This window comes from Bos taurus, chromosome 17, assembly GCF_002263795.3.
Source record: "Bos taurus isolate L1 Dominette 01449 registration number 42190680 breed Hereford chromosome 17, ARS-UCD2.0, whole genome shotgun sequence".
NCBI lineage: Eukaryota > Metazoa > Chordata > Mammalia > Artiodactyla > Bovidae > Bos > Bos taurus.
This window is the reverse complement of record NC_037344.1, coordinates 26,914,078-26,940,773: the sequence shown is the minus strand read 5'-3', so window position 1 is coordinate 26,940,773 and position 26,696 is coordinate 26,914,078.

Below are 26,696 nucleotides of genomic sequence, written 5' to 3'. Positions count from 1 at the left end.
TTGCATTCCAGTCCCCTAGAATGAAAAGGACATCTTTTTTGGATGTTAGTTCTAAAAGGTCTTGTAGGTCTTCATAGAACCGTTCAACTTCAACTTCTTCAGTTTTATTTGTTGGGGCATAGACTTGGATTACTGTGATATTGAATGATTTGCCTTGGAAACAAACAGAGATCATTCTGTCGTTTTTGAGATTGCATCCAAGTACTGCATTTCAGACTCTTTTTGTTGACCATGTTTGCTACTTCATTTCTTCTGAGGGATTTCTGCCCACAGTAGTAAATATAATGGTCATCTGAGTTTAATTCACCCATTCCAGTCCATTTCAGTTCACTGATTCCTAGAATGTCGACATTCACTCTTGCCATCTCTTGTTTGACCACTTCCAATTTGCCTTGATTCATGGACCGACATTCCAGGTTCCTATGCAATAGGCAGGCGGCTGCGACTGGCGCGCTAAGCCCATCCGTCTGCGACCAGCTCCCTAAGTATGGCTGCGAGGAGCCACCCCACGTCCGAGGTTAGTGGCAGAAGCCAGGAGGACCCCATGCCCGAAAGGCGGCAGCCAAGAGGAGTTACCCCACGTCCCAGGTCAGGGGCAGCAGCCGAGAGTACCAGACTAACGGCGCAGGAATGGCCAAGCAGAGATACCCTGCATCCGAGGTCAGGGGGGCAGCCGGGAGGAAATACCCCATGCTATTAAGCCCTATGCCAGGGGCGGTGGACGGGAGGAGCTACGCCATGCCCCTAAGCCCGAGGCCAGGGGTGGTGGCCAGGAGGGCCAACCCCACGTCCAAGGAGCCGTGGCTGTGTGGGCGCAGGAGGGCCTAGAGGAGCTATCCCACATTGAAGGTCAGGAAGTGTGGCGGTGAGGAGATACCCCTTGTCCAAGGTAAGGAGTAATGGCTGTGCTTTGCTGGAGCAGCCATGAAGAGATACCCCATGCCCAAGGTAAGAGAAACCCAAGTAAGACGGTAGGTGTTGCAAGAGGGCATCAGAGGGCAAACACACTGAAACCATACTCACAGAAAACTAGTCAATCTAATCACACTAGGACCACAGCCTTGTCTAACTCAATGAAACTAAGCCATGCCCATGGGGCAACCCAAGATGGGCGGGTCATGGTGGAGAGATCTGACAGAATGTGGTCCACTGGAGAAGGGAATGGCAAACCACTTCAGTATTCTTGCTTTGAGAACCCCATGAACAATATGAAAAGGCAAACTGATAGGATACTGAAAGAGAAACTCCCCAGGTCAGTAGGTGCCCAATATGCTACTGGAGATCAGTGGAGAAATAACTCCAGAAAGAATGAAGGGATGGAGCCAAAGCAAAAACAATACCCAGCTTTGGATGTGAAAGTGGTTATAAAATCATATTATAAACTCCTTTAGAAAAGTATATCTGGTAATACAAATGAAATAGGAAAATGACCAAGAAAATATAACATATACAAATTGATATTAGACAATTTTAAATCTGAATTATTGTATATCTATTACAATTGAGCATTTATTAAAATACCTCGCACAAAACATATCCACAGATCAAGATGTCTTCATTGATAAAATGACAAAATCTTTAAAGGAAAAATAACTTCAGATATTATTCAAAACAATTTCACGTAAAGGAGAAAATCGTATGTAAATTTGCTTCAGAGACTAAAATAACCCTGCAAGAAAACATGACAAAGATATTGCCATAACAGCTAGTTATTGGCAAATTTTTCCATAAATGTGGACATAAAAATCTTCAGTTCAGTTCAGTTCAGTTGTTCAGTTGTGTCTGACTCTTTGTGACCCCATGGACTGCAGCAGGCTAGGCCTCCCTGTCCATCACCAACTCCTGGATTGACTCAAACTCATGTCCATTGAGTTGGTGATGCCACCCAACCATCTCATCCTCTCTCATCCCCTTCTTCTCTTGCCTTCAATCTTTCCCAGATCCGGGTCTTTTCAAATGAATCAGTTCTTCACATCAGGTGGCCAAAGTATTAGAGTTTCAGCTTCAACATCAGTCCTTCCACCGAATATTCAGGACTTATCTCCTTTAGAATGGACTAGTTGGATCTCCATGCAGTCCAAGGGACTCTCAAGAGTCTTCTCCAACACTACAGTTCAAAAGCATCATTCTTCGGCACTTAGCTTTTTTTATAGGCCAACTCACATCCATACATGACTACTGGAAAAACCATAGTCTTAAATAGATGGACCTTTGTTGGCAAAGTAATGGCTCTGCTTTTGAGTATGCTATCTAGGTTGGTCATAACTTTTCTTCCAAGGAGTAAGCTTCTTTTTATTTCATGGCTGCAGTCACCATCTGCAGTGATATTGGAGCCCAGAAAAAGAAAGTCTGACACTGTTTCCATTCTTTCCCCATCTATTTGCCATGAAGTGATGGGACTGGATGCCATGATCTTAGTTTTCTGAATGTTGAGCTTTAAGCCAGTTTTTTCACTCTCCACTTTCACTTTCATAAAGAGGCTCTTTAGTTCTTATTCACTTTCTGTCATAAGGGTGGTGTCATCTGTATATCTGAGGTTATTGACATTTCTCCAAGTGATCTTGATTCCAGCTTGTGCTTCATCCAGTCCAGGGTTTCTCATGATGTACTCTGCATATAAGTTAAATAAGCAGGGTGACAGTATACAGCCTTGACATCTTCCTTTTCCTATTTGGAACCAATCTATTGTTCCATGTCCAGTTCTAACTGTTGCTTCCTGACCTGCATACAGATTTCTTAAGAGGCAGGTCAGGTGGTCTGATTTTCTCATATATTTCAGGTTTTCCCACAGTATATGGTGATCCACACAATCAAAGGCTTTGGCATAGTCAATAAAGTAGAAGTAGATGTTTTTCTGGAACGCTTTTGTGATGATCCATCAGATGTTGGCAATTTTCTCTGGTTCCTGTGCCTTTTCTAAATCCAGCTTGAACATCTGGAATTTCATGGTTCACATGTTGCTGAACCTTGGCTTTGGAGAACTTTGAGCATTACTTTGCTAGCATGTGAGATGAGTGCAATTGTGTGGTAGTTTGAGCATTCTTTGGCATTGCCCTTCTTGGGGCTGGAATGAAAACTGACCATTTCCAGTCCTGTGGCCACTGCTGAGTTTTCCAAATTTGCTGCACCATCACAGCATCATCTTTTAGGATTTGAAATAGCTCATCTAAAATTCCATTACCTCCACTAACTTTGTTCATAGTGATGCTTCCTAAGGTCCACTTGACTTTACATTCCAGGATGTCTGGCTCTAGGTGATCATGCCATTGTGATTATCTGGGTCGTGAAGATCTTTTTTGTACAGGTTTTCTGTGTATTCTTGCCACCACTTCTTAACATCTTCTGCTTCTGTTAGGTCCATACCATTTCTGTCCTTTGTTGAGCCCATCTTTTTGTGAAATGTTCCCTTGGTATCTCTAATTTTCTTAAAGAGATAGCTAGTCTTTTCTGTTGTATTATTTTCCTCTATTTCTTTGCACTAATCACTGAGGAAGGCTTTCTTATCTCTCCTTGCTATTCTTTGGAACTTGGTATTCAAATGGGTGTATCTTTCCTATTCTCCTTTGCTTTTGGCTTCCCTTCTTTTCACAGCTATTTGTAAGGCTTCCTCAGACAGCCAATTTGCTTTTTTGCATTTCTTTTTGTTGGGGATGGCCTTCACCCTGTCTCTTGTACAATGTCATGAACCTCCATTCATAGCTCATCAGGCAGTCTGTATATCAGGACTAGTCCCTTGAATCTATCTCTGACTTCCACTATATAATCGTTAGGGATTTTATTTAAGTCATACCTGAATGGTCTAGTGGTTTCCCCTAACTGCTTCAATTTAAGTCTCAGTTTGACAATAAGGAATTCATGATCTGAACTACAATCAGCTCCTGGTCTTTTTTGCTGACTGTATAGAGCTTCTCCATCTTTGGCTGCAAAGAATATAATCAATCTGATTTCAGTGTTGACCATCTGGTGATGTCCATGTGTAGAGTCTTCTCTTGTGTTGTTGGAAGAGGGCGTTTGCTGTAACCAGTGTGTTCTTTTGGCAGAACTCTATTAACCTTTGCCCTGCTTCATTCTGTACTCCAAGGCAAAATTTGCCCGTTACTCCAGGTGTTTCTTGACTTTCTACTTTTGTATTCAAGTCCCCTATAATGAAAAGGACATCTTTTTTGAGTGTTAATTCTAGAAAGTCTTGTAGGTCTTCATAGAACTGTTCAGCTTCAGATTCTTCAGCATTACTGGTTGGGGCATAGACTTGGATTACCATGATATTGAATGGTTTGCCTTGGAAACAAACAGAGATCATTCTATTGTTTTTGAGACTGCACCCAAGTACTGCATTTGGACTCTTTTGTTCACTAGGATAGCTACTCCATTTCTTCTAAGCGATTCTTGCCCACAGTAGTAGATATAATGGTCATCTGAGTTAAATTCACCCATTCCAGTCCATTTTAGTTGGCTGTTTACTTAAATGTCAGTTTTTTGCTCTTGCCATCTCTTGTTTGATCACTTCCCCATTTGCCTTGATTCATGGACCTAACATTCCAGCTTCCTATGCAATATTGCTCTTGACAGCATCGGACTTTGCTTCCATCACCAGTCACATCCACAGCTGTGTGTTGTTTTTGCTTTGTCTCTGTCTCTTCATTCTTTCTGGAGTTATTTCTCCACAAATTTCCAGTAGCATATTGGGTACCTACCAACCTGGGGAGTTTGCCCTCAGTGTCCTATCTTTTTGCCTTTTCATACCATTTATGGGGTTCTCAAGGCAGGAATACTGAAGTGGTTTGCCATTCCCTTCTCCAGTGGACCACATTTTGTCAGAACTCTCTACCATGACCTCTCTGTCTTGGGTGGCCCTACATGGCATGGTTCATAGTTTCATTGAGTTAGACAAGGCTGTGGTCCATGTGATTAGATTGGTTAGTTTTCTGTGATTATGGTTTCCAGTCTGTCTTCCCTCTGATGGAGAAGGATAAGAGGCTTATGAAAGCTTCCAGATGGGATAGACTGACTGAGGGGGATACAGGGTCTTGTTCTGATGGGCGAGGCCATGATCTGTAAAACTTTAACCCAATTTTCTGTTGACGAGTGGAGCTGTGTTCCCTCCCTGCTATTTAACTGAGGCCAAACTATGGTGGAGGTAATGAAGATAATGGTGACTTCCCTCAAATGATCCATGCATGTACTGCTAAGGTCCCTGACCCCAACCATGCAGCAGGTCACCACAACCCACGCCTTCACCGGAGACTCCCGGACACCCACAGGCAAATCTCTTGTGGGGTCACTGTTCCTTTCTCCTGGGTCCTAGTGTACCAAGTGCTGTTGTGCCCTCCAAGAGTTTATCTCCCCATCCTATGTAAGTTCTGGCAGCTCTGTGGTGGGGTTAATGGCGACCTCCTCCAAGAGAACTTAAGCCATACCTACACGCAGAGCACCTGTCCCTGCGGCAGACCACTGTCAACCTGTACCTCCACAGGAGATGCTCAAACACAGTTCTGTCTCAGTCTCTGTGGGGTCCCTGGGTCCTGGTGTGCACAAGGTTTGTTTGAGTCCTCTGAGCGTCTCTGGCGGGAATGGGGTTTGATTCTAAACGTGATTTGGCTCCTCCTACCATCTTGCTGGGGCTTCTCCCTTGCCTTTGGATGTGGGGTATCTCTTCCCAGCCGCTCCAGTGCCTACCATCTTACTGGGGTTTCTCTGACCTTGGATGTGGGGTATCTCCACACAGCCAGTCCAGCAAAGCACAGCAGCTGCTCCAGACCTTGAATGTGGGCTATCTACTCATGGCTGCTCCAGTGAAACACAGGCACCTCTCCTGACCTTGGACGTAGGGTATCTTCTCATGGCTGCTGCTCCTGACCTTGGACATGATAAAAATTGATAAAAATCTTAAATGTTAGTAAATCAAATTCAAATATTTAATCATAAAGAAAATATGTATCATGGCCAAATACACTCAATACTGTTCATTTAACATTCAAGAATAAGTCAATATAATTTACCAGATTAGCAGAATAAAATAAAAGTCATGCAGGGTTATCAATACATAAAAAAAGTCATTCAATGAAATTCTTTGTAATTATAAAGCCTTAATTAGCTAACAAGACTTCAAAAAAATCTGAATAAGGATATTAGTCACAACAGAAATCCACAAAAAATTCACAGATTTTCTCTGTAATCAATGATGAGCAGATCATGTCCTCTGTTATCATATTTGCTTTGCATTACAAGTGCTTACTAGTTCAGTATGGGAATAAAAATGAACAAAAGACAAAACTGGAAAAAATGATTCATTAATTATATTAATATATTTGAGTTGGTAGAAATCTGGAAGAATCTAGCAATGGATTGTTTGAATAAGTAAATTTGGCAAAGCCATTGAATATAAGGTGACTTAAAATCATTTGAATGATTATGCACCACAAAAATTTTAGAAAATAAGAAAGAGCCAAGTATTAAGCATAAGACGTGCAAGACCTCTGTACAGAAAACGCTACAATATTGTTCTCCCACATTAAAGTGAAACTAAACATGTAAATCAGTATATCACGTACTTTTATTAGAAAACTTGATATTATAAGGACCTAGATTTTTCAAAAATTTATTAGCAAACCAGTATCTCAGTGTGTTTACATGAATACATGCATATGGACAGGTTTATGGTGATGTATGTCTCTATGATGGTAAAAATAAGAAACACAACCAAATGTTGACTAAGTTCTAGAGAAATTAGTACTTTCATTTGGTATCATCTATTTGCTGGATGGTGTGTAAATTGATACAAGTTTGGGGGAAAACAGTTTGATAATATTTGCATAAGAATACTATATTACTCACTCTTGAATGGGAATGTGTGCATGTGTGTATATATTCATTTGTGTGCATCTTGAATAGATTAACATCTGTAAGTTCAAAAAAGGATGTTTGTGATAATATTTATTTCAGTTAATACTGTGAGACAGACACATAAATGTTCATAAATGAATGGGGAAAAAACCCTTCAATGTATTCATAAAACAGAATACTACACAATGATGAAAATATACTCCATCTCTATTAAACAGAATGGGGAGGATCTCAAAATTATTATGCTGCCCAAAAGCAGCCAGATCAAAATGAACACATTAATTCAGCCATAATTCCATTGTTTAAAATATACACATGTACATATGTATATGTAGGGAGTAAATTATGTCTATATGTAAACAGGTAATACAAGAAAAAGGACAAGAACTTAGGCAAGCCAAAATATAGAAACTACCACTATGGAAAGAGGGAAAAAACAGCCTTTTCAATCTGTATGACACTGGAAATAGGGTAGAAGAAATGATTGAAAGTTAGAGTAGGTGGGGTCTTTGTAAAGAATGTGGGCAGGAAGCCTGGAAAGGAAGACAAAGAACAGATATTCAAGGCTTAAGATTCTCAATTAAAACTGATAAACATAATTTAAAAGGCATATAAGCTTTGAAAATTATAAGCAGGATAATGGCATGATATACTTCTGACTTTCAGTGTATCACTGATTGTTTTGCCCAAAATTATTTTATTGCATCATTTGATTTTTTATTTGGAAGAATCCAAGGAAGAAAGTGCTCAATTATTATAGACAAAATAACTTAACTTTGAAATATCAGAGAGGTTAAAAAAACATTCTGAAGTCACACAACCTCTTAACTGCAAGGCTGAAACAAGACTTCACTATTCCTACTTAAGTGTTACTTTTAGTTACATTAAAACATTTTTCTTCCACCTACACACATTAGCATCTTTGATATGTCAAACTGACAACTAAAAACAGTTTAATAACAAGGTGAAAGTTTTATATAAAAATAGATTTTTCATTTCTTTTAATTCACGTTTTTATATTACTTCAGTTGCTCATAAAGAATTTATCCCCTCTTTATACAGTTGTGACTTGATATATCAATGACAATTTAAACATCCCCTACATTTGCTTAAAAGTTTGATCTTGAAGTGAAAGTACATTATTACTTTAATAGATAATTAAATTCTGCATACAACTGTGACTGATCAAATGAGTACCGAAGGTATTGTTAATTCAAATAGTAAGTCATTTCTGTTTCTATAATATTTAAATCTAAGTCAAATATTCTAAATTCAATATATGGTGGACACTGACTTTACTTCCATTACTGAATTATATTGGCAAGGTGTGATTTCAGGCTGTAATCCACATCCTTTTACTCAATGGCTATATAAGCTGGAACTTGACTAGGTAGCAAACTCCACAAAGCCATATTAAGCATGCTTAGCAAAATCATAGCAAATAGAATATTAGTTTCTTGGATATGATTACTAACGGCATATTTCAGGCATAGCTGAGTGACTCAAGAATGATCACACTGATTTACTATGTCTACTTCACTGCTGCTGCTGCTAAGTTGCTTCAGTTGTGTCCGACTCTGTGTGACCCCATAGACACCAGCCCACCAGGCTCCCCCGTCCCTGGGATTCTCCAGGCAAGAACACTGGAGCAGGTTGCCATTTCCTTCTCCAATGCATGAAAGTGAAAAGTGAAAGTGAAGCTGCTCAGTCGTGTCTGATGCTTAGTGACCCCATGGACTGCAGCCTACTTCACTAAACTCTAAATTATTCCACATTGGTGAACATTCTCAGGTGGTATCTTGACTGAAGGCTGAATCTACAGGCTGAGTTTCTCTTGGTAAAATCAGCAGAAGGAAGAGGGTTTTTTGTACCTAAACATATCACAAGGAAAGCAAGATCTGAGCATTGTACTGCTAATCCAGGCGAATTACCTATCTTTGAAATAATCTATGTAGACAAGAGTAAGAGATACACAGAGTGCAGGATTGAGAGTGAGGAAAAAGTCTTCTGCAATTTGGAATCTCTTACCTGAAAAAAAGTAGGAGATGCAGTTGAGGGTTTCATTTCTGGGTTGGTAATGCTCAAAATTCTCCAAGCCAGGCTTCAGCAATACGTGAAATGTGAAATTCCAGATGTTCAAGCTGGTTTTAGAAAAGGCAGAGGAACCAGAGATCAAATTCCCAATATCCACTGGATCATCAAAAAATCAAGAGAGTTCCAGAAAAACATCTATTTCTGCTTTATTGACTATGCCAAAGCCTTTGACTGTGTGGATCACAATAAACTGTGGAAAATTCTGAAAGAGGTGGGAATACGAGACCACCTGACCTGCCTCTTGAGAAACCTATATGCAGGTCAAGAAGCAACAGTTAGAACTGGACATGGAACAACAGACTGGTTCCAAATAGGAAAAGGAGTACATCAAGGCTGTATACTGTCACCCTGCTTATTTAACTTGTATGCAGAGTACATCATAGAAACGCTGGACTGGAAGAAGCACAAGCTGGAATCAAGATTTCCGGGAGAAATATCAATAGCTTCAGATATGCAGATGACACCACCCTTATGGCAGAAAGTGAAGAGGAACTCAAAAGCCTCTTGATGAAAGTGAAAGAGGAGAGTGAAAAAGTTGGCTTAAAACTCAACATTCAGAAAACTAAGATCATGGCACCTGGTCCCATGACTTCATGGGAAATAGATGGGGAAACAGTGGAAACAGTGTCAGACTTCATTTTTCTGGGCTCCAAAATCACTGCAGATGGTGACTGCACCCATGAAATTAAAAGACGCTTACTCCTGGGAAGGAAAGTTATGACCAACCTAGATCGCATATTGAAAAGCAGAGACATTACTTTGCCAACAAAGTTCCATCTAGTCAAGGTTATGGTTTTTCCAGTGGTCATGTATGGATGTTGACTTTGAAGAAAGCTGAGCACCAAAGAATTGATACTTTTGAACTGTGGTGTTGGAGAAGACTCTTGAGAGTCCCTTGGACTGCAAGGAGATCCAACCAGTCCATCCTAAAGGAGATCAGTCCTGGGTGTTCTTTGGAAGGACTGATGCTAAAGCTGAAACTCCAGTACTTTGGCCACCTGATGCGAAGAGTTGACTCATTGGAAAAGGCTCTCGTGCTGGGAGGGGTTGGGGGCAGGAGGAGAAGGGGACGACAGAGGATGAGATGGCTGGATGGCATCACTGACTCGATGGACATGAGTTTGAGTGAACTCCAGGAGTTGGTGATGGACAGGGAGGCCTGGCATGCTGCAATTCATGGGGTCGCACAGAGTCGGACACAACTGAGCAACTGAATTGAACTGAACTGAAGGTCCCCTGGAGTAGGAAATGACAACCCACTTCGGTACTCTTGCTTGGAAAATTCCATGTTCAGAGGAACCTAAAGTGCTGGATACAGCTGAGCACATACGTATGCACCTGAAAAAAAGCAACTTTCAGTGCTGAAAGATAAAAATATAAAAGCCAGTTATACTGTACTAGTTACACTGTTTGAATCAGTGGTTAAATTAACATGTGCTGTGAGTGTGCAATAAAATAACCTCATCAGAATTTTAAATAATAACGGTATCAGAGTTTGAAAGTTAGTTTAGAATCCACTGTGAACTAAAATTCCTGTGACTATTTTAAAACTTGATTCTTTTTTTTTTTTTTTTTAAACCTGAAATTTGAAGCTGGTGTATTTAGGACAAAGCAAATCATATAGTGAAAACAGAATATTTAAAAATATCTCATTTTCACAGATAATGTTTTTATATTAATGAGAGATTTTTTTGAATAGTTACATAGTGTTTCTTTTTTAAAAACGCATTCTGATTTCACAAATTATGTTATCTATTTGATCTGTTTTTGATAGTTCTGTCATATGGCAAAACATTTTTTTTCCATTTGCTCTGCTGTAAATATTAGTTAGAATGTTTAAATAGGACTTAATGGAATAGGGACTTGGAGTGAGTAGAGACTGAAAGAAATAATTTTGACTATATATGCACTTTGTTTCCTTTATGAGACTGGAGATGGACCTTGTGTAAACAGTCTCTAAAATTACTCCAAATGGTCCCTACATCTTTGTATTCCTACCTTTATGTAACCCCTCACCTTAATATGGGCTAGATTTAGTGACTGGCTTTTAAGGAACAGAATACAGCAAAAGTGGTTGGACATCACACCCAAGATTAAGTTACAAAAAGAATATGAACTTTGTCATCTCCGACTTTCTCTTGGATGGTATCCTTCTGGTAGAAACAAACCATCTAGTGTATCTGTCTGTGTGAAGCACCCCACATAGCAAGGGACTGAGATATCTGACCAGCAGTCAGCAAGAACCGGAGGCTTGCTGACAGTCATGTGAATAAGTTGGAAGTGGCATTTTTTCAGGCAAATCAATGGCCATGGAGGACCTAGAGCCTCCCAAGAGCCACATAAAATGGGGGATCGGTTCCCTATAGCCAGACCTCATGATGCTTGCAGCAGAGTCAGTAGCTCAATTATAGCCTTTGTGACAGACCCTGAGCTAGAGGACCCAGCTAAGACAGACCCAATTCCTGAACTACAGAAACTATGTGTTATATGTTTTTATTGTTTTTAGACATTTCGTTTTGAAGGAATTTGTGTGCAACAATAGATAATTAGTACAGACATATCAATAAATTATTGATTTTCTGTATTGACAGTTTCTTCTATAAATTCTATATCTGGGCTTCCCTGGGGGTTCAGACAGTAAAGAATCCACTAGAATTGGGGAACAGTTCACTTAGTTTTACTGTATCTTAGTGATATATTTTGAAGGCATATGGCACATTTACAATTCTCTTAATACATCTAATGTTTAAATATTGTGTTTAAACATTCAATCATAGATATAATAAAAAAAAAAAATAGTCAACAGTAACTCTGGAATTCTCCCATAATTGAATCAGATTCACAACAGTGTTAAAGGAACAGTCAAGTAGAGGAAGAAGTTGTGGCTGAGATGAGAAGGATGCTTACTATAGGCTCGCTCTGTGATTTTATATTCATTTCACTCGTTAAGGTCTCATTCAGCTTCTTTATATCCAAAATAAAGACATTAAAAAATATTCTCTGCTACAAATAATCACCTATCAGTAGATGAGGAAAGGAACTTTGTAGTCTTAACAAATAGAAAATGTCAAGAAACAGTTTTGATTTTCTTCCCATCATTATTCTGTGTTATGATTTGTTGCAGGTTATATAATGATCCTTTACATTTTTTTCACCTTTAAAATATGTCTCCTAAAATTCTTCAGTATTTAAAGGATATGATGTTATGATTACACTTTTGTTGTTGTTTGTTTGTTTGGGGTCATATCACTGTTTGTACTGATGGATCAAATTGCTACTTGTTCAGTGGATCAGTCATGTCTGGCTCTTTGCAACCCCATGGACTGCAGCACACCAGACTTCCCTGTCCTTCAGTTCAGTTCAGTTCAGTTCAGTCGCTCAGTTGTGTCCGACTCTTTGCGACCCCATGAATCACAGCACGCCAGGCCTCTCTGTCCATCATCAACTCCTGGAGTTCACTCAGACTCACGTCCATTGAGTCAGTGATGCCATCCAGCCATCTCATCCTCTGTCGTCCCCTTCTCCTCTTGCCCCCAATCCCTCCCAGCATCAGAGTCTTTTCCAGTGAGTCAACCCTTCACATGAGGTGGCCAAAGTACTGGAGTTTCAGCTTTAGCATCATTCCTTCCAAAGAAATCCCAGGGCTGATCTCCTTCAGAATGGACTGGTTGGATCTCCTTGCAGTCCAAGGGACTCTCAAGAGTCTTCTCCAACACCACAGTTCAAAAGCATCAATTCTTCAGTGCTCAGCTTTCTTCAAAGTCAACATCCACACATGACCACTGGAAAAACCATAGCCTTGGCTAGACGGACCTTTGTTGGCAAAGTAATGTCTCTGCTTTTGAATATGCTCTGCTTTTGAATATGCTTATGAATATGCTTTTGAATATGGTCGTAACTTTCCTTCCAAGGAGTAAGCGTCTTTTAATTTCATGGGTGCAGTCACCATCTACAGTGATTTGGAGCCCCCAAAAATTAAGTCTGACACTGTTTCCACTGTTTCCCCATCTATTTCCCATGAAGTGATGGGACCAGATGCCATGATTTTCATTTTCTGAATGTTGAGTTTTAAGCCAACTTTTCACTCTCCTCTTTCACCTTCATCAAGAGGCTTTTTACTTCCTCTTCACTTTCTGCCATAAGGGTGGTGTCATCTGCATATCTGAGGTGATTGATATTTCTCCCAGCAATCTTCACTATCTCGCAGAGTTTGCTCAGACTCACATCCATTGAGTCAATGATGCCATCCAACCATCTCATCCTTGTCGTCTCCTCCTCCTCCTGCCTAAAATCTTTCCAGGCATCAGGGTCTTTTTGAGTGAGTCAGCTCTTTGCACCAGATGGCGAAAGTATTCAAATTCAGCATCAGTCCTTCCAGTGAATATTCAGGGTTGATTTCCTTTAGGATTGACTGGTCTGATCTCTGGATTACTATAAATCTAGGTTGATTCCAGTAAAGAAATAAATTTCTTGCTGTACTTTTTAAAAGTTACATGTGTTTACACTTAGGTCAATAACTGGATAACTTCTCACTCCTCTGACCTAACATCCAGTGTTAGGCAGGTTATTATGTTATTTCCTCTCAGCTCGAAAGCTGTTCTTCTGTATTCTCCTTTGCTGGCTCCTCTTTGTGAGAATCTTTCAATAGGGGGCAGTAGCTGGCGACCCACTCCAGTACTCTTGCCTGGAAAATCCCATGGACAGAGGAGCCTGGTAGGCTTCAGTCCATGGGGTCGCTGAGTTGGACACGACTGAGCAACTTCACTTTCACTTTTCACTTTGATGCACTGGAGAAGGAAATGGCAACCCACTCCATTGTTCTTGCCTGGAGAATCCCAGGGACGGGGGAACCTGGTGGGATGCCGTCTATGGGGTCACGCAGAGTCGGACACGACTGAACTGACTCAGCAGCAGCAGCAGCAGCAAATGGAGACTTTTGGAGAAGACAGTGGCACCCCACTCCAGTACTTTTGCCTGGAAAATCCCATGGACGGCGGAGCCTGGTAGGCTGCAGTCCATGGGGTCGCTAGGAGTCGGACACAACTGACCGATTTCACTTTCACTTTTCACTTTCATGCATTGGAGAAAGAAATGGCAATCCACTCCAGTGTTCTTGCCTTGAGAATCCCAGGGACGGGGAAGCCTGGTGGGCTGCCATCTATGGGGTCGCACAGAGTCGGATACGAATGAAGCGACTTAGCAGCAGCAGCAGCAGATGGAGACTTTGAGGCAGGAGGAGAGGGAAGTCTTGCTCTTAGCCAGTGGCTTCCTGTCTCTTGAAGTTTTCATGAGCTTTACTGCAGCTTCATTCAACCACCTTCCTGAAGCAGCAGCAGTTTGCACTTTTTACGTTAATATATATATATATATATATATATATATATATATATGGCATCATTGTCTCATCTAGAGACACGGAGTCTGTGCGACCCCATAGATGGCAGCCCACCAGGCTCCCCCGTCCCTGGGATTCTCCAGGCAAGAACACTGGAGTGGGTTGCCATTTCCTTCTCCAATGCATGAAAGTGAAAAGTGAAAGTGAAGTCACTCAGTCGTGTCTGACTCTTAGCGACCCCATGGACTGTAGCCCACCAGGCTCCTCTGTCCATGGGATTTTCCAGGCAAGAGTACTAGAGTGGGGTGTCATTGCCTTCTCCGCTAGAGACACTAGCACCAGCTAAGAGGATTTCCCTCCCTTAGATAAGGTGTTGGACCCCTCCTCTGAGAGATAGGACACTAGCTGAGCAGCATCCTCTCCTCAGAGGTCTGAGTTTCAGCTTCTCAGGTCTCTCCTGTCAGTTTCTAAATTGTCATTTTGCCAGGCTTGTCACTTCTTTGTTTAGATTGGAGTAGTTGGTGCTACTTCAAGTCCCTACTTTTTTTTTTTTTTCATTATTTGCCAGGTCCAGTCCTGGCTGATCCAGGGTATTCGAAGGGGAGATGGCTTCGGCGAGTTCACTGGATACACTGGCTTTAATTAAATATTAATTAGAGATATAGAGAGTAATAGAATGTGGATAGCTCAGCAGGAAAATTCAGTGGAAAAAAGAGGCTGAGTAGCTTGGTTTACACGGGAAACCAATAAAACTTCAAGACAAGAAGCTTGCACCACTTACGTAGGCCGCAGGCGTCCTTCTGTTCTCCCGAAGGAGAGGAGACACTGAGGCCTCCCCGGTCGGATCTTAGAAACCCAGGCATAATTAGTAAGCATGGCGGGTTCCACGCTCCAGATGGAAACTCAGCCAGAGTTTGAGAGAGAGAACAACATGGGGAGACCAGTCTTTCGAGGAACTGATCCCGTTCTTTATTTTCCAGGGTCTGTTTTTATACACTGAGATGTTATACAAAAGTCACGCAGGGACAGCAGTCCTGACTTTTATTAAAGTCAGGTGCTTCATACAGATGTATACAGATGTCATAGGGGTGTTACATCATCTTCTGGCCGGGGGGGCCTGCTGACAATTTATGACCCTCTCCTTGTGATAGCGGTCAGTCTACCAGAACACTTATTTCTCCAGGGGTGATTATTTTTGAAACAGACATCACCTTCCGAAGGTACCAGTTAAAGTTACATTCCTATAGGGTGAGGGTGTGGTGGGTTTTAATTAAGGAAAGAATTTACTTAGCCTAAGGTCCAACGTGATTAATATCAAAGGTTAATACTTATTTCTTCTATATATTCATTAATGTGTATAAGGGCAGGGGATGTGGAGACTTAGCAGCGAACATTGGCTCAACAAATGAAAAACCCTTCACCAATACAATTTCTAATCAGCCCACTGTACTTATACTAATAGTTTTCTAACTTCTCTAAAGAACCTGTTTTTAAAAGGTTTAAAGCATCTCGTGCCTCTCATGGTTGGGAGGCTGTGAGCAATCACATGTGGCCGGACAAGCCTGTCAGGCAGGCTAGAGAACCTTCAGAGGAGTTTGTAAGTTTGGAACACTCGTGTCATGCCCAGGAATTATTATTAACTGGAGCTCTAAGTTAACTCCTTCTCTGAAAGAGGTGGTGGGGGACAGCCCCTTGTAATGTCAGAGGTGCAGGAGAGAGCACAAAGTAGTAAAGTAGGCAGGCTCTGGTTTTGGGGGTAGATGCTCAAGAATTTCCAGGGGGACTCCTGAGGCTCTACCCTGCCTCTGTGTATGTCGAGCCTCCTTCCTCATGACCTTTGCCACAGGTGGAGGTCCTCACGCGGGCTCCCCGCAATTATTTATTTATTCATTGGCCATGCTGGGTCTTCCTTGCTGTGCGGACTTTTTTCTAGTTGTGACAAGCAGGGGCTTATCGCAGTGGTTTCTCTTGTTGCAGAGCACAGGCTTTAGGGCATGCACCTTCGTAGTTGCAGCTTGTGAGCTCAGCAGTTGAGACTCCTGGCCTCTAGATCAAAGGCTCAGAGGCTCACAGGCTCAGTTACTCTGCAGCATGTAGGATCTTCCCAGATCAAGGATTGTGCCAATGTCTCTTGAATTGGCAGGCAGATTTTTTACCACTGAGACACCAGGGAAGCCCAAGTCTCTACATTCATAATACCTATGAATTCTTTTTCTACCCATTCTGTTATTAATTAACAAGTTTAAAATGAGTTAACTATTATATTTTTTTCTCTATAAAAATGCTAAGGTGGCTTCTGTCTCCTGGTTGGCCTTTGATGGATAAATTCGCTTGGTTTTTCAACTTTTAATATGTAGAAATGCTGTGGATCAAATCACTTAACTATATATCAATAAAGCTAGAATCTGGTGTTACAGAAGACAGAATGGCTTACTTCCTCCACAGAATAGACCATTTTAAATATTTTCACACATTAGGAAAGTGTGTTTAATGTTTGCTTTCCAAACCACTTAGCTAAGAAACTCCCTTGCCTAGGTTTATATGGATATTCTATTAATTTGATTTCTTAGCAGCATTTCATTTTGTCATCTCTAAAATGCCAACTTAAATTTTAATTGCATTGACAGATATGTGCTCTATTTGCTTAGTATGCATTCTCTTCTGTTTTAGTATGCAGTTTAAAACAAAGTAGATTTTTCATTGTAATTTCAATATTCAGATATAATCTTACCCTCCCAACCAAAAAACTTCATAACCTAATCTTGTTAATCAGATTCATGCCAATGAATATTACTCTTGCATGCATATATTCAGTTTACTTGTATACCCACACATATACACAAGGGCACTCGGTTTTTATTTGTGTTTTCTCCAAATACTTCACAGACACATATGCGTAGATCTCTAATACTTTACAACTGTGTTGCAGAAAGATTAGCAAGTAAATCTGATTTGATATTCCTCTTAAAGGTTGCAACCTCCTAGTGTTCTAAAAAGTTCTCAGAAGTACTGTGTAATATGAACTAGTCAGCATAAAATATTTCATCATTTTTTTTCTAATCTATTTAAGTGCTGCCTTGCTAAATTAAGTAAATAATATGTTATTTTTAAACTGTCTAGTTCTTACTTAAATATATATTCTGGACCAATATAGCCAATGAAACATCTCTTTTTCATTAAGATCCTAGAATGAAAAGACTTTCTTCAAGACAAATGTATTTAAATATGATGTTTCCTGGCCAAGCTACACATTTATTATTTTGAGGCACTTTTCACACATAACTCTCTTCTTTTGCATGTTTTCTTTTTTTAAAACTCATTTCTAGTGAACAAATGATCTACTATTTTACTAAGGCATATAATTGCATCCTTGATTCTAGCACTTTGATTATCTAGTAATAACTGCTAAATCATTTTCTTTTCTGGGTCTCAATAGTGTTTATAATATAATAGTAATTTTTATCATTTAATTTGTTAATTTTTTGCTTAGAAATAAAGTTATAACACATAAATTAGTGTTTCAGTGACAGAGCAACATATATTTCTACCTATTCTGATCTTGCTTACTCAATAGATATGTATTAGGTGCAGCTGACCTAATTCATTCTGGATTATTCTCCATGCGTACTGTAATTTACTTGAATCATTTGCATCTTGAATTATATTTTGTAGATTAAGTAATATCATGATTTTAAAAATTGTTTATTGTATTACTTATTACCTAGGGCAGTGCTTTTAAGATGATTGATTTCATATACATATTTCTTGAATTGATTTGCTTATAAATATGCTCCCTACCAATAAAATAGAAAATTCAGTGACATCTTTCTCAACTAAGCATCACCACGTGTTGACCTTCACAGCTTTTCTTGCTTGAAAGAATTAGCCTTATGTAATCATTTTATTTCTCTATCATTCACTTTTATTTATTTTGTTTTCAAACTTTTATCAGTGCCCTGCTTACATAGTATACTTACAGATTTCTAGTGAACTCCTTGCCATGCGAAACAAAGAGTTTTTATTAGTCATTTTACTCTCATTCTCATAGATTTTAAAACTGTTCAGTGTAATTCCACTTTTAGCAATATCTGAAGAGAGATTTTGAAGAGCAAGCTTCCTTCTGAGAACAATTGAAAGAATGACAAACTTAGGAGATGAAAAAATTGTTTTAAGGTACAGTGGGAGCAAAACCGTCATTTGTTTTTAATCCCGAAAAGTCATGCTCTGATTTTTATGAGTGATTTTCTGAATCAGATTAATCATAGCAGAGTGTATTATCTATCTGGGTGTCATGATGGACTCTACATAAGACTGTATCTTACCTAAGTTTAATTGTTTATAGCCAATTTTTAACATTTTTTTCTAGCATCAGTTTTAAAATATGGATCATTTTCTTCCGTAATGGACTTCATAAATAGCATAAACTTCTGAATTTTATTTTTATTCTGGCATTGCCATCTTGATCACCACCTTTCTCTGTAAATTGTTTCTAGACTTCTCACCTGTATTCCAACAAAGTAAGTTGACATTGCCTCTGAGGTCCAGAGTTTATTACCTATGCCTCTCTTTAGAATCTATAATAATTTATTAGTAGTGTTAATTTCAGTATTCTTACTGTCTTGTTTCCAGTTGTTTATATTTGTATATTTCTGATAACAGTCAAATTTTTGTGGAAGCAGAAATCGAATTTTCTTGTTTATGTTTCTAGTGTCTAAAAAAGTGTACAGTGAAAAGTAAGATACATACTCATTTATTAAATGGATTGAAAAAAAAGTTTTGAGAGATGAGATTTCAAAAGTATTGGCAGATTCTGTGATTATGTGTAATTACTGTTCTAACTTATCCAAATTCTTGTTCACAGAGATTATGAGTACCTCTTCCTAGGTTATGTATATAAATGTGTATGCTTGCCACTAACTGACAACTCAAATCTTTTCATGATCTAATCAGATAAATTTAGTATTTTTAGTATATTATCGACTAAACTAACCTGCTTTCACCCCAAAATTAATCATTATAAATATAACAACAAAAATTTAGTTACTTTATAATTAACAAGGTAATGTTTATCAAAATATAATGGCAACTCACTCCAGTATTCTTGCCTGGGAAATCCCATGGATAGATAGATAGAAATCCCTAGTGGGCTACACTCCATGTGGTCACAGAGAATCAGACATGACTAAAGAGACTAAGCATGCATTTCTTTTTTTTAATTATTTATTTTAATTGGAGGCTAATTACTTTGCAATATTGTAGTGGTTTGTGCCAAACATTGACATGAATCAGCCATGCGTGCACATGTGTTCCCCATCCAGAACCCCCATCCCACCTCCCTCCCCATCCCATCCCCCAGGGTCATCTCAGTGCACCAGCCCTGAGCACCCTGTCTCATGCCTTGAACCTGGTACAGTGATCCGCTTCACATATGATAATATACACGTTTCAACACTACCCTCTCAAAGCATCCCACCCTAGCCTTCTCCCACAGAGTCCAAAAGACTGTTCTTTACATCTGGGTCTCTTTTGATGTCTCGCATATAGGGTCATTGATACCATCTTTCTAAATTTCATATATATGCCTTAGTATACTATATTGGTATTTTTCTTTCTAACTTACTTCACTCTGTATAATAGGCTTCAGTTTCATTCACCTCATCCACCAGTTGAATTAGAACTGATTCAAATGCATTCTTTTTAATGGCTGAGTAATATTCCATTGTGTATATTTACCACAGCTTTCTTATCCATTGATCTGCCAATGGACATCTAAGTTGCTTCCATGTCCTAGCTATTGTGAACAGTGCTGTGATGAACATTGGGGTACACCTGTCTCTTTCAATTCTGGTTTCCTTGGTGTGTATGCCCAGCAGTAGGATTGCTGGGTCATATGGCAGTTCTATTTCCTGTTTTTAAAGGAATCTCCACACTGTTCTCTACAGTGGCTATACTAGTTTGCATTCCCACCAACAGTGTAAGAGGGTTTCTTTTTCTCTGCACCCTCTCCAGTATTTTTTTTTTTTTTTTTTGTAGACTTTTTGATAGCAGCCATTCTGACTGGTGTGAGATGATACCTCATTGTGGTTTTGATTTTCATTTCTCTGATAATGAGTGATGTTGAACATCTTTTCATGTGTTTGTTAGCCATCTGTATGTCTTCTTTGGAGAAATATCTGTTTAGTTCTTTGGCCCATTTTTTGATTGGATTGTTTGTTTTTCTGGAATTGAGCTGTGTGAGCTGCTTGTATCTTTTTGAGATTAATTCTTTGTAAGTTGCTTCATTTGCTATTACTTCCTCCCATATTGAAGGCTGTCTTTTCACCTTGCTTATAGTTTCCTTCGTTGTGCAAAAGCTTTTATGTTTAATTAGGTCCCATTTGTTTAGTTTTGCTTTTATTTCCATTACTCTGGGAGATGGGTCATAGAGGATCCTGCTGTGATTTATGTAAGAGAGTGTTCTGCCTATGTTTTCCTCTAGGAGTTTTATAGTTTCTGGTCTTACGTTTAGATCTTTAATCCATTTTGAGTTTATTTTTTGTGTATGGTGTTAGAAAGTGTTCTAGTTTCCTTCTTTTACAAGTGGTTGACTAGTTTTCCCAGCACCACTTGTTAAAGAGATTGTCTTTTCTCCATTGTATCTTCTTGCCTCGTGCATTTCTTATATCAATGAACATCACCTGTCATCAGTCACAAACTAATCTAGCCTGAGTCTAATTTCAAAATAAATTTTATCCTGTCTCATTAAATCCAAAACTTTAGGGACCCTGTCATGTCTTTCTGTTGTTGCCATAGATCTGCTTGAAAATGCCTTTGTAGCTACTTGTTCTTATCAGGCAACACAAAAAATATAATTTAACTTTCTTAATAACTCCAAATTATCTCTGGGTACTCTACAGCACCATCTTTCTGTTTTCTTGTGTCAACACAGAACAATTTAAAAAGTAAAAATCCCTTTACCGTGTTCTTTCAATAAGAGACAAGCCAAACAAAGTACAGTTCATGGATTAGAATGCTATGGTACTCATATATATAATTCCTTTTTCTAGTTATATTTCCCTTTACTAAAATATTACTCTGGCAATTACTTGTTTTAATCATACTATGAAATTTTCTCCATGTTTCCCTTCCCTCTTTTTCTTTTTCCTTTTTTATATAGCATTGTTTCATTAAAACTATTTTTGTTTAAAAACAGATTTTTATTAATATCAACCATTTACAGAAATATTTTTAATTTCTGGATAATAAAGCAGGAAAGTGAGGGAAATAAAAATGTTCAAGGGGGAATAAAGAGGTTTGAGAGGGAAAAAAAGAGGTTCAAGGATACTTACATAAGCAGCTCATTTTAAGAAAAAAAATTCGCATTTTCAGTTTACAAGTTCTTATAAGTCTCATGTCCATATTGGATTTTACATAGGAGGTCTGGGGCTTTTGGGAGAAAGATACCTGGTGTGTGGAATTTTGTCTGGAGGCAAAATCAACACACTGAAGAAACAAATGGGATGGTCAAATCTGTGTCTAAAGTTGGAATAACAGGAGTTCATCTCCTGTCAGTAGGATCCAATAGGGCCTGACAAGCATGGAGGCAGGAAATGGCGTCACACAGAGATTGGGAGCCTAGGACCAAGCAATAGGTTCTGTTTTTTAAGAGACTATCATCAGTGATTTTTTTTTTTTTTTCCAAGCCACAAACAGGGAGGCAAAACAATAGTTTAAACTGCTCATGTCTTAGTTCTGGGATGTCTTTTTTCCTTTTCTCAGTATTCAACAACCCTGTATATGTATGTGCTGACTCAGATCTTTATTAATAAATCTGTCTTATTTTTGTAAAATGTTAAATTCTGTAATCCATGACAAAACAGCCCACTTTCAGAGTTAGCTGCTGCTGCTGCAGCTGCTGCTAAGTCGCTTCAGTCGTGTCCGACTCTGTGCGACCACATAGACGCCAGCCCACCAGGCTCCCCCGTCCCTGAGATTCTCCAGGCAAGAACACTGGAGTGGGTTGCCATTTCCTTCTCCAGGCAAGAACACTGGAGTGGGTTGCCATTTCCTTCTCCAATGCAAGAAAGTGAAAAGTGAAAGTGAAGTCGCTCAGTCATGTCAGATTCTTAGTAACCCCATGGACTGCAGCCCACCAGGCTCCTCCATCCATGGGATTTTCCAGGCAAGAGTACTGGAGTGGTTTCAGTGTTAGAAATCTTATTAAATACCACAGCTACCTTTTGGGCTTCCCTCGTGGCTCAGATGGTAAAGAATTCACTTGCAATGCGAGAGACCTGGGTTTGATCCCTGGGTTGGGAAGATCCCCTGGAGGATGGCATGGCAACACACTCCAGTATTCTTGCCTAGAGAATCCCCATGGACAGAGGAGCCTGGCAGGCTATAGTCCATAGGGTTGAAAAGAGTCAGACACAACTGAGTGACTAAGCACAGCACAACAAGATTTTAATACATATTATTCTTTCCCACCTTAATATTTCACTAGATAAAAGTATTACAGAATTATCCTGAAAATCTGGGCTTACCAGGTGATGCAAGTGGTAAAAACCCGCCTGCCAATGCAGGAGACATAAGAGACATGGGTTATTTTTACGGATTGGGAAGATCCCCTGGAGAAGGGAATGGGAACCCACTCCAGTATCCATGCCTGGAAAATTCCATGGAGAGAGGAGCCAGCTGGGCTCCAGTCCATGGGAACACAGAGTTGGACATGACAGAAGCTACTTAGCACGCACACATCCACCTGTAGACAATTCACCTGTAGCAGTTCTCCTTTTTGCATTCTATTTCACTGATTTTAATCTAGTCTATTTCTTATTATTTATTCAACTGAAAATAAATAGTTATTTAATAAAATATAATCATTCCACACATACCCTTCTTACATTATAATTTGTTCTCTCTTTAATCTTACAGCTGGAAACATCCATTGGCAGAAAGAAAAAAATTACTATTTTATCTGATCTAAAATTTTTTTTTGAGCGTTTAGTTTTCTTACCCATGTTTTTAATATTGAAGAATGGTCTTTATGTTTACCATTTGAGTTTACATATGAAATTAAATCAGCTTACATACCATTCATCATAGATAAGAAACTTGGGGACAGCCTTTGAGGGAAACTTCTTTTTTCATTGTATTGTGTTTTTCTAGATCTACCTGCATCAAAATCTCCTATAGCTCTTGATAATTGCATATATTTACTGAGTTTGAATTCAAAGATTATGTGGGTAGACATCTGCATTTGTTTCTATAATACATTTACATTATAAAATTTGAGAATTAAGTTCTTAATATTTTCCATATTTCAAATTCAGATAGTCTAGAAACATTGCCTTCCTTATTATAATAAAACTGTTAAGAATATGTGAAATATAAAATTTTGAAATGAAATGAGTCAGAATAGTTAAATGTGTTTCTCTAGGAAAGGGAGTTTTATAGAATAACATCATTTATGAAAATGTCATAGGTTCTGAGTTTTCAGGATTTTGTAATATTAACCTTTCAAATAATTAATAAACAGGTAGCATGTATGGCTCATATATCTGGCTTTATTCTAAATGGTTAGCATATATCAGCTTTCTTACTGTTTACTACCCTTTGAGCTTGTCACTTGTCTTATCCCTGTTTGTTGATGAGGAAACAGAAGTACAGAAAGTTTAAGAAATTTATTAATTGTAACAAAAGTACAAAGATGGCTCTCTGTGCTCTCCAATTTATTTCCTTGCCCCGATGGAATAACGTGTAATGGTCTATTGATTATTCATATAGCATTGACATCTGTGAACATTAATTTTAATGGATTACACAGCTGAAGGTATTTGAAGTTTTAAGGAATTTTTTTAAGACAGTTTGTTTAGATATACTAATATTTACAAAGATGCCATTGCTATCTAAATTTTCAGAATGTTACTCACATGGATGATCAAATTATATGTAAGTAAAAACTTAATAAAAAGAAAAGAATTATCTGAAACAGTGAAAGTATAATTACTCTGTGATATTTACCATAGATGTTATTTGTTATCTTTTAACTATAGCTACTTTGTAGGAAATGATACTTAACAAAAATTATTAGAAAAATATCTAATGTCTAACATGTTATTTTCTTACCCTCCTCCATATTAACTTAAGTAATTGATTTAAGAGCATTATTTAAGTATTGATGTATTTACTTTGTGTTTTGAATATAATGCTTTAAATTTGGGTTGGAGAGTGACCCTTTGGTAAAACTGAAGATGGAGAAATCAAAGGTGATATGGTGAAGGAGAAAAAAAAAGTTGAATTATATCTGAGGAAGGATGAGAGGTTAGAAGACATTAATGGACAAATTAGGCTTCAACTACAAACTCCAAAGGGCGTGGGACAGAGAACGATGAAAAGTTTTAACTTAACATGATTGTGGAGGAAAATGGGAATAGTTACAAAAATCTGTAAAATAGCAAAACATAATAGTCATTTTTAAGATTAAATTTTATGTCTCATCAAATTAAGCATAAAAAACATTTTAGAAAGAATTTCATTTTTTCTGATTGTTTTTAAACAGAAATTATTTTGGTTTCATAATTTTATCAAAGGCTGGATATTTTTTATTGATCTCTAATAAAAATTTATTGGAGCCAAAGAAGATTTTTTAAAACTTTGATACAACTGACTCTGACCAGTTGGCTTAGAAGCTTGCCTGCTCTGAGCATAAGAATATGAAAGGAATTGAAAGGCCTTTAAATTCAAGAGTTTAGGCCAGGTTAGCTGCAGCCCCTTTCTGACTGTAATCTTGTGGATTATGCAGCTGTCTAAAGATTTACTTCCAGGATCTGACACTCCTTTAGCAGCCATGATATTAAAGCTGGCAACTTCCCTAGCATCTGCAGTATAAAAAAGTGACTGCTGAATGGTCAGTGCTCTTGCATTGTTGCACAGCAAGAGGATACATGTGACTTGAGTCATTGTACTTAAAATGATTTCTGCGCCCTTATAAGCATGACACATATATATTCTCATTTAGCCATTCCAGCAAGTCTATAAGATATTTATAACATCTTATACTTTATAAAGATGTTATAAAGTATAGTATCATCTGATTTTTCAGTTATTTCACATATTTCTATTAACATGTCAGTGCAACATACTTGACATAGATGGATCTAGGATTCAAATCCAAAACACCTGTCTCCACAAGGTGCTTTATTTGTTCTCTATAGCAGTGAGTTTTATCCTTTTTAAAACAATACACAGTAAGGAATAAATTTGTTTTACATAATGATGCAACATGCTTGCGCACGTGCACACCACCACCCCCATACATTGCTTACTGCTTGGGCTACATTCTGATACTTATCTACCCTATTAAAAGTAGTTATTCTTGATCCACTAAGAGATCTTGATGTGAATTTTGGCAAACTCTGCAAAACTATCCCCTGCCTCTGCATCAGGGTGTTGATGTCCCCGGTAAAGTCACATTTACCCTCTATGACTGGTAATAAAACCTGAAAATATATGTAAGACATCCAGAGTCAAATATAATTAATGATTGACTATTATAAATAGATATTGCCTTTTTTAAAATGTGTGCATATATCCATTTAAAAATTATCATTTCCTATCTCAAATCTAGATTTTCTTTTTTTAAATTAAATTTATTTATTTTAATTGGAGATTAATTACTTTATAATATTGTATTGGTTTTGCATACATCAACATGAATCTGCCACGGGTGTACATGTTCTCCCCATCCTAAACCCCCTTTCCAACTCCCTCAGCACACCATTCCTCTGGGTCATCCCAATGCACCAGCCCCAAGCATCCTGTATCCTGCATCGAACCTGGACTGGTGATTCATTTCATATATGATATTATAATGTTTCAATGCCATTCTCCCAAATCATCCCACCCTCTCCCTCTCCAACAGAGTCCAAAAGTCTGTTCTATACATCTGTGTCTCTTTTGCTTTTCACATACAGGGTTATCATTACCATCTTTCTAAATTCCATACATATGCATTAGTATACTGTAGTGGTGTTTTTCTTTCTGGCTTACTTCACTCTATATAATAGGCTCCAGTTTCATCCACCTCATTAGAAGTGATTCAAATGTGTTCTTTTTAATGGCTGAGTAATACTCCATTATGTATATGTACCACAGCTTTCTTATCCATTCATCTGCTGATGGACATCTAGGTTGCTTCCATGTCCTGGCTATTATAAACAGTGCTGCGGTGAACATTGGGGTACACGTGTCTCTTTCAATTCTGGTTTCCTCAGTGTGTATGCCCAGCAGTGGGATTGCTGGGTCATAAGGCAGTTCTATTTCCAGTTTTTTAAGGAATCTCCACACTGTTCTTCATAGTGGCCATACTAATTTGCATTCCCACCAACAGTGTAAGAGGGTTCCCTTTTCTCCACATCCTCTCCAGCATTTATTGCTTGTAGAC